Source organism: Ranitomeya variabilis, chromosome 1 (assembly GCF_051348905.1).
Source record: "Ranitomeya variabilis isolate aRanVar5 chromosome 1, aRanVar5.hap1, whole genome shotgun sequence".
Lineage (NCBI taxonomy): Eukaryota > Metazoa > Chordata > Amphibia > Anura > Dendrobatidae > Ranitomeya > Ranitomeya variabilis.
In genome coordinates, this window is record NC_135232.1 from 368,216,408 (window position 1) to 368,224,055 (window position 7,648).

Consider the following 7,648-nt stretch of genomic DNA (forward strand, 5'->3'; position numbering starts at 1 on the left):
TGTTCAAAACAGCTGACATGTGCAGGAAAAGAAGTGCACTCAGCGCCAGAGGCCACATCAAAGGGAGGGAGTCCAGCATCAGCGTACTATAACGCCCTATGTCGGAAAGAGGTTAATGTAGAATTTCCTAAAATTTGCGGTTTCATGCAAATTCCAACACTTTGAGATTTGAATCACAAAGCTCAGAAAAAGAAACATTACTCTGCACCATTTCCCACTTTGCTGAAGCATCATAGAATGGGTTTCCCATAATTCCCCGTAGCTGTGACATCACATGGGCTATCGCAGTTTATTGATGGGCTCATCAAACCTTATATGGTAGTGGCGGTACTTCGCTTACCAGACATCTGTGGGTCCTTGTGGAACACAGCGGGGCACAGGGCTGATATTTTATGATGCACAGATGGATTCATCCGGTAAGTGGATTATACAGATCATATTGAAATAAGATATATTTTAATTTGTCTTTCTTCTCTGCACTCCAATCCCTTTTCCCCCTTATTTTCTGAGCAGTTAGAAGCTTTCCAGTATTGCAATTTGCATCAAATTTATTCAATGCAAATTTATTTTTGGGGGTAAATTTAATGAAATGGAGAATTTGAATGTGGGCTGCACCTGGATAATGACAATATTAAAAGTAAGATGTATGGTGACTTGAAGTAGAGTGCCTATCTCTAACATTAGAGGATGGAAAAACATAGCAAACGTAACAAGTGAAAGTCTGAACAAATATTTCATGTGCCATGATGCGTCCACCACAAGATTGCCAACAGTTAACCAGTCATCTTTAACTGTTCCTATTACAAAAAATAGCTTTGAGCAGGGTCCATAGCAGCAACAGTGCCCTTCCGATAAAGCTGTCCTGCAACATTTTCCAAACATGACATCCAGTTTTCAACAAGCCCAGGCAAGTAGCAACCTGGAATTCTTGGAAAAGGAAGTATCTACAGGCATGCCCACTTATTATGCTGCGGAATTTCCCTAACAATTTAGAATTTAGCATAGGTGTGATAAGCTTTAAGGTGTGATGACCTATGTGCACCCATATAGATGGCTTTTGAGGGATTATCCTGCTGACAGATTCCCTTTAAAGGGAATGCTGAATAATAAATGTGACACACAGGTTCATCTCAAATTTTCTGTAAAACTATACGATATAATAACCCCAAAAAATTGAAATCCCATTAAAGAAGCACTCTCATCAAAATTTTCATCCTGTTAATATATTGCAATCATCATATTATATAGCACTGTATATTTCCAACTGCTCATTTTGCCTTTCTACTCAGCTAATTGTTCTCTTTTCTCTGTTCCATGTAGAAACAGAAAGTCTATTTTCCCTGCAAAAATAATTCCCCTCTTTTGCTCCTGACCCAGCTGCACAATCTTCCATAGACTTTTGCAGTGACTCATGACTTGTACAGAGAAAATTGACCTCCTGTTTTATATAGATCTTAGAAGGATTTAGCTAGTCAGTTTTTAATCATGTGATGTCATAGACCTAATGGAAAAGGAAGGATTAACTGGGTAGAAGGGAAAAATTAGCAATTGTAAGTATACAGTGCCATATAATACCATGATTGCAATATATTAAGATGATACAAACTTTGAGGAGAGTGCTTCTCTAAATTGTTTTAACATCACCCTTGGTTCAGGTAATGGCCTCTCTAGTCTAAAGCAATAATCCCACTACAGTCCCTATGAAATATTATCTTTTACATACAGACATGAAGTTGGGCATGCTAGATTGGTGTTCTGCCTTTCTGTACCTTACTACTTGTATTTTGAATGTTTTAAGTTCACCTATATAACCCACTTAATATAATAGAGCAATTGATTGTAGACATAAGTTTATATATCTTTGTAAGGACAACTTCATTCTCTATATGTGGGAAATATTTTTACCTTTCATCTTTTCTTTAGTTAGAACAATAAGTAATGTCTGTAAGGACAGTGATGCTAAAGATATCATAGTGAATAAAATAAGCAATTCTCTGTAGACTGCTGAATTACTATAGTTTTTAGTTAGAAAATGACAGGAATTCAGGGAAGATGTGAACACTGAATAGCAATTTCAATGGAAGGAAAAGAAAATATCTATCTTTTGAATTATAATAATAGGGTATATGATGGTATAGAATCGAAAATGTGTGAACATGCAAGATTAATAGTTATAAACATAATGCATAAATTACTCTTTATGAATAAAAATCAAAGAAATCTTTACTTTCAAAATTATTGTTGCTATGTATTTTTAAAGTGCTTTACATCTATCTTATTATTGTAAAGGCCCTGAAGAATGTTAGTTCCATAAAATGCTGGTATAAAGTCTGCTAATATGCTGAACAAGCACCGATTAGATAATTCCTGAAATGATGAAAGCAACAACAATGAATTTAGAATAGCCAGAGCTGTTGGTCATAGGTGTAATTAATACTATAAATATTTAATATTATGCTGATTCAACATGCAGCTTGCCAAACATTTTAGACCTACAGTACTGTGCAAAAGTATTAGGCAGGTGTGGAAAAAATCCTATAAAGTAAAAATGCTTTAAAAACAGAAGAATTAATAGTCTATGGTATATTTATCAATGAACATAATTCAAAGAGAATGAAGAAAATGAAAATCTAAATCTCATCAACATTTGGTGTGACCACCCTTTGCCTTCAAAACCGCATCAAACCTTCATTCTTCCAGGTATACTTGGAGTCATTGTCCAGTTGGAGCCAATCCCTGATGGTATTGCATGATGGATAAGTGTCTGCCTGTATTTCTCATCATTGAGGACATAATTAATCTTCATCAAATAGCCAACTCCATTTGCTAAAATGCAGTCATAAACTTGCAAGGAACCTCCACCATGCTTCACTGTTACCTTCAGACATTCACTATTGTACTGCACTTCAGTCTTTTGGTGAACAATCTGCCTTCTTTTACAGCCAGATAAACTCCTAATCATGGAAATTGCAACACCAACAAGAAAAAGTTGTGGAATTATGGAAATTACAGGATCAAAAGACACTTAGTGATATGCAAAGGATAAAAAAAGAAAACATTTTCAAAACATCTTGATTTATTCAGTATCAAGTATGAGTTGCGCACACAGAAATACACACATATAAAGGGAACCTGCCATGTAAAATCATGCTATTAATCTGCAGATATGGGGCTAATCTGCAGGTTAATAGCATTATGACCCCGTGCAGCGACACCGAACTGAGATCTCCACTGTCGGAAGGAAATTAATTTAATTCCCCTAGGTAGCCTCGGGCTTTCAGTCACCATTCTGCGCATAGAGAGCGGCGGCTGTAACATTGCCCCTGGCACTCACTCACAGCAGTCTCTATGGATGAGTCTGTTGTCAGTTCATGCTGGGGGTATGGTTACAATTACCAGTGTCTACATACTGAGAGGTGACTAAAGCCATGTTAGCAAAACCCCTGTGACTGAAAGAGCGAGTCTGACAGGAGAATAAAGTTCATTTCTTTCTGGCAGTGGGGCTTTCAGTGTGGGTGCCACACTGTGTCAGAAGAACACTGTTAACCAGCAGAGTAACTGCGTATCTGCAGGTTAATAGCATTATTTTACATGACAAGTTAAAATGCTTAGGCAATGAGGTTCTTAATGGTTGTCTGAGCAATGTTATGTCACACTGAATGCACTTGGTTATGCAAATCACCAAGGTTAGTAGCTGTCAGCTTCCTTTGTAATTGCTGACCAATGAGCTGTCCCAAATGTGCTCATAGGAGACAAGTCTGGAGATGCTGAAGGCCCTGGTATCATCTTTGGGACACTCAGGCTGTTCCCAGTACACAAGCAACATGCAACCTTGTGTTGTTGTGTGGAAAAATACCTCCTGTGAGACTTTGGAGAAATGACTACCACTGATTTCACAGCCAAATCAATGTAGGAGCTTTTTTTCAAAATGACAATGCCAGGCAACATGTTGCTCATGCTACTTTGAGCATCCTGCATGGCCTAAATGTTCTAACATGACCTGCAGAATTTCTGGACTTGTCTCCCATTGGGCACATCTAGGACATCAATGATTGGCAATTGCAATTGAATCTCTATTTGCATACCCAAGTGCATTTTTAAGAAGCACAACATTCTTTAGACAATTGATAGAAACCTCATTGATAGAACACCAACATGTGTAAGTGCATACATTTCTGCATGTGGCGCTAACGCTTAATTTTAGTTTTCATCACTTGCATATCAGTAATAAGTCTATTAAATCTGAGATCTCCATAAATCCACTAGTATTGCTTCTTGGTGTTTCAATTTCAATATTGAGGACTAAAGTGTACTTACAATTTTGACTTATCAGTCTAGAGTGGTTACTTCCACTTTTCTGTACCCCAGATAATATGTTTTTATGGACAATTGAGTCATTTGGTCTTGTTTTCATGTAAAATATATGGTGTTTTTGTAATAATTCTTCCATGAAAACCACTTCTGACCAGACTTCTCTGAACATTAAAAGGCTGTAGTTAGTTTCCACTGGTTGCTGCCAGTTCTGAGCTGATGGCATTGCTTGGCAATTTCAGATTTTGAAGGCAAGTAAGCAAGATGTAGCTCTCTAATGAAACAGCTGGTAAAAAGAGGGGAAGGGTACATCTAACAAGAGTGGGAAAAAGCCAACCACCGACCGCCCCACCAACCACTTCTGCTGCTTCTTCCTTCTCCGTCACCATGGAAGTGTTCTCACATGCCGCAGAATCTCCACTTGTTTACCCCCAACAGTTAGAGTGAGTTGAGCCCATCAGCTGTTATGGAAGTGGAGATGCCTGCTGTTTATGTTTTGCCAAGCACACCCCACCTTTCTCAATCAACCATAACATCTACACCAAGCTACTCCACCCTCTCTCGGCACAGCAGCCAGTCCTCGGTCCCACAGTTGTGGTCATGTTAAAGAATGTGTCCTTCTACACATGCATGTTGAACAAACTAGTATCGGACAGACAGCTATCTAATTATTGTGGCCAGCCTAACATATTACTGCCCCATTAAAAATTAGGAATTACCCTTATCTGTTCATTTCAAACTCATAGGGTATGTGCACACGTCAGGATTTCTTGCAGAAATTTCCTGAAGAAAACCAGAAATTTTCTACAAGAAATCCGCATTTTTTTTTGCGTTTTTTTTTCCCGTTTTTTTCGCATTTTTTTAAGCATTTTGCAAGCGTAATTAGCTTGCAGAATGCTAAAGTTTTTCATGCCATCTGTAGCATCACTTGGAAAACTGACTGACAGGTTGGTCACACTTGTCAAACATAGTGTTTGACAAGTGTGACCAACTTTTTACTATAGATGCTGCTTATGCAGCATCTATAGTAAAAGATAGAATGTTTAAAAATAATTAAAAAATGGTTATACTCACCCTCTGCAGACAGCCGATATCCTCAGCGGCGTCCGTTCCTATAGATGGTGTGGTTCAGGACCTTCGATGACGTCGCGGTCACGTGAGCGGTCACATGACCGGTCTCGCGACCAATCACAAGACAGCGACATCATCGCAGGTCCTGAACCACACCATGCTTAGGAACCGAAGCGGCAGCATGCAGCGGTGAGAGGCGGGAACACTCCGGGGGCCATCGAAGGTGAGTATATGACTATTTTTTATTTTAATTCTTTTTTTTTACCAATTATATGTTGCCCAGTCTGTGGAGGAGAGTCTCCTCTCCTCCACCCTGGGTACCAACCGCACATAATCTGCTTACTTCCCGCATGGTGGGCATAGCCACATGCGGAAAGTAAGCAAATCAATGCACTCCTAGGTGTGCGGAATCCCTGCAATTCCGCATTTTTAATGAACATGTTGCTTTTTTTTCCGCGATGCGATTTTTTCGCGGAAAAAAATGCAACATTTGCACAAAAAATGCGGAATACACTGTAAATAATAGGAGGCATATGTTAGCATTTTTTTCGCGTTTTTATCACGTTTTTATAGCGAAAAAAGGCGAAAAAAATGCGAAAAATACTGAACGTGTGCACATGGCCTTAAAAATAACAGTTTATATAGTTAATTTACATATGATCTCAACAATTTTTCTTTAATAGGTTCACAATGCCAGAATCTACGTAGCAAGGTCTGAAGAAGAGCTATGAGAACGAAACTAAATGTAAGGTAAAGTAAGAATAAGCTATTTTCAAATTATTTTTAATCATACCAATGTTTCATGGGAGAATAGTGGGGCAAGTACAGATTGATCACCAATATGGCAGTCATGAAGAAGACATTGTCATTCATATTTTTGCAGACTCTTGAACAAAATATGACTAATTACATATCAAAACATTGCCTGCTTTTACTGTTGAGCAACTTAATAAAATTATTAATAATGTAGCTAAAGACAAAAGTCAAGAACTTATTTTAGAGGAAGAATTGCTAAAATTGCTAAGCAGTTTAGTGATTTATAATTATACCACTTGTAACTTCTGTGTCAATTCTTTATGACCTTACTATATTAGACAATTCATTCTTAATACCTTCACATTCACATCACAAGTTAACACACGGAAACTGTGCTATATCTAATTGTACTCCTATTAAGAGATAATAACTAACCTTCAACTTGAACTTTACATTATTCAAAGGATTTTGTTACTCTTTGGCAGTAAACACATAATTTAGTTTCATCATTGAATAAATGCAAATGAACATATCTAACTATAAATGTATTAATGCACTTAATATTATAATAGATGTCATTTACAATTCATAGCAGTAAAATTAAATCATTACATCTTATATGGCTAAATATCGGGAAATAAAGAAACACTGCAATTCACAATAATTAATTAATGTGTACATAAGAGCTCAACAAAGCACATGGGGGAAATTTATGCAGCTAAATTCTATTTATTCACTTAAGCCACATTAGATGTTGTAGAGTTGTAAGTGCTATAAATTGTTACTTCCAAGTAGCACTTTGTTTGTTTCCTACAAACAACATGGAACTGTCATTTGGTTGTGCAAGAGGTCATAAATTTGTGGTGTTTGGAAAATGTTAATTTTTGTAAATTCTTACAAATTTTTTTCTCTCTCTTCGGTTAAGTTTTATGTTAGGCATCAAAGATGAGCGGATCTGACAAAATTTACCAAATTGGGTGGAGTATACTTGAAATTGGATTTGCAGCGGACTGAATATTCCCTATTAGGCTTTGAGGTTTCTCCACACCACAAAAACATAATAAAGGTAACATGCAAAGAATAAAAAGAAAACTTTAATATTCATCTTACCACTCACTTTCTCCGACACTGCCGCCGCCCATTGTCCAGTCGTCAGGGCCTCTTATTTCTGCAGTCTCATGATGGTGTCTTTAGAACAGGTATTCATGCCGCAACCGAGCCTAGGAAGTTTTGGTACAATGTAACATCACAATATGTATTACAATCTTACAATGTGCAGTAACATTGGGTGCCTATTTACATCCAGAAGTCACGTTCTAGAGTGCAGACATCAGCTCGCAACTGTGGAAAGAAATGGATCTCAGGACTGAATGGTGGATACCGAGGGCAGCAAAGGTGCTGGCACAGGTGATCAGTAAGGTATCAGGATTTTTTTGTTTTTAACCTATGAGTTGCATAACACAATGCACCGTCAAGAACAATCATCTTTTGTGTTCTGCAAAAGATAATT

At 37.6% G+C, this 7,648-nt stretch overlaps 1 long non-coding RNA gene across 1 annotated transcript; it reads left to right on the top strand.

Annotated features, from left to right (window-relative positions):
- Window positions 1-300: 300 nt before the first annotated feature.
- LOC143794030 (uncharacterized) lies at window positions 301-7,322 on the top strand. The gene is made up of 3 exons (XR_013220391.1): window positions 301-416; window positions 6,066-6,132; window positions 7,064-7,322. It is a non-coding gene; the product is annotated as an uncharacterized LOC143794030 (long non-coding RNA).
- The last annotated feature ends 326 nt before the right edge of the window (window positions 7,323-7,648 follow it).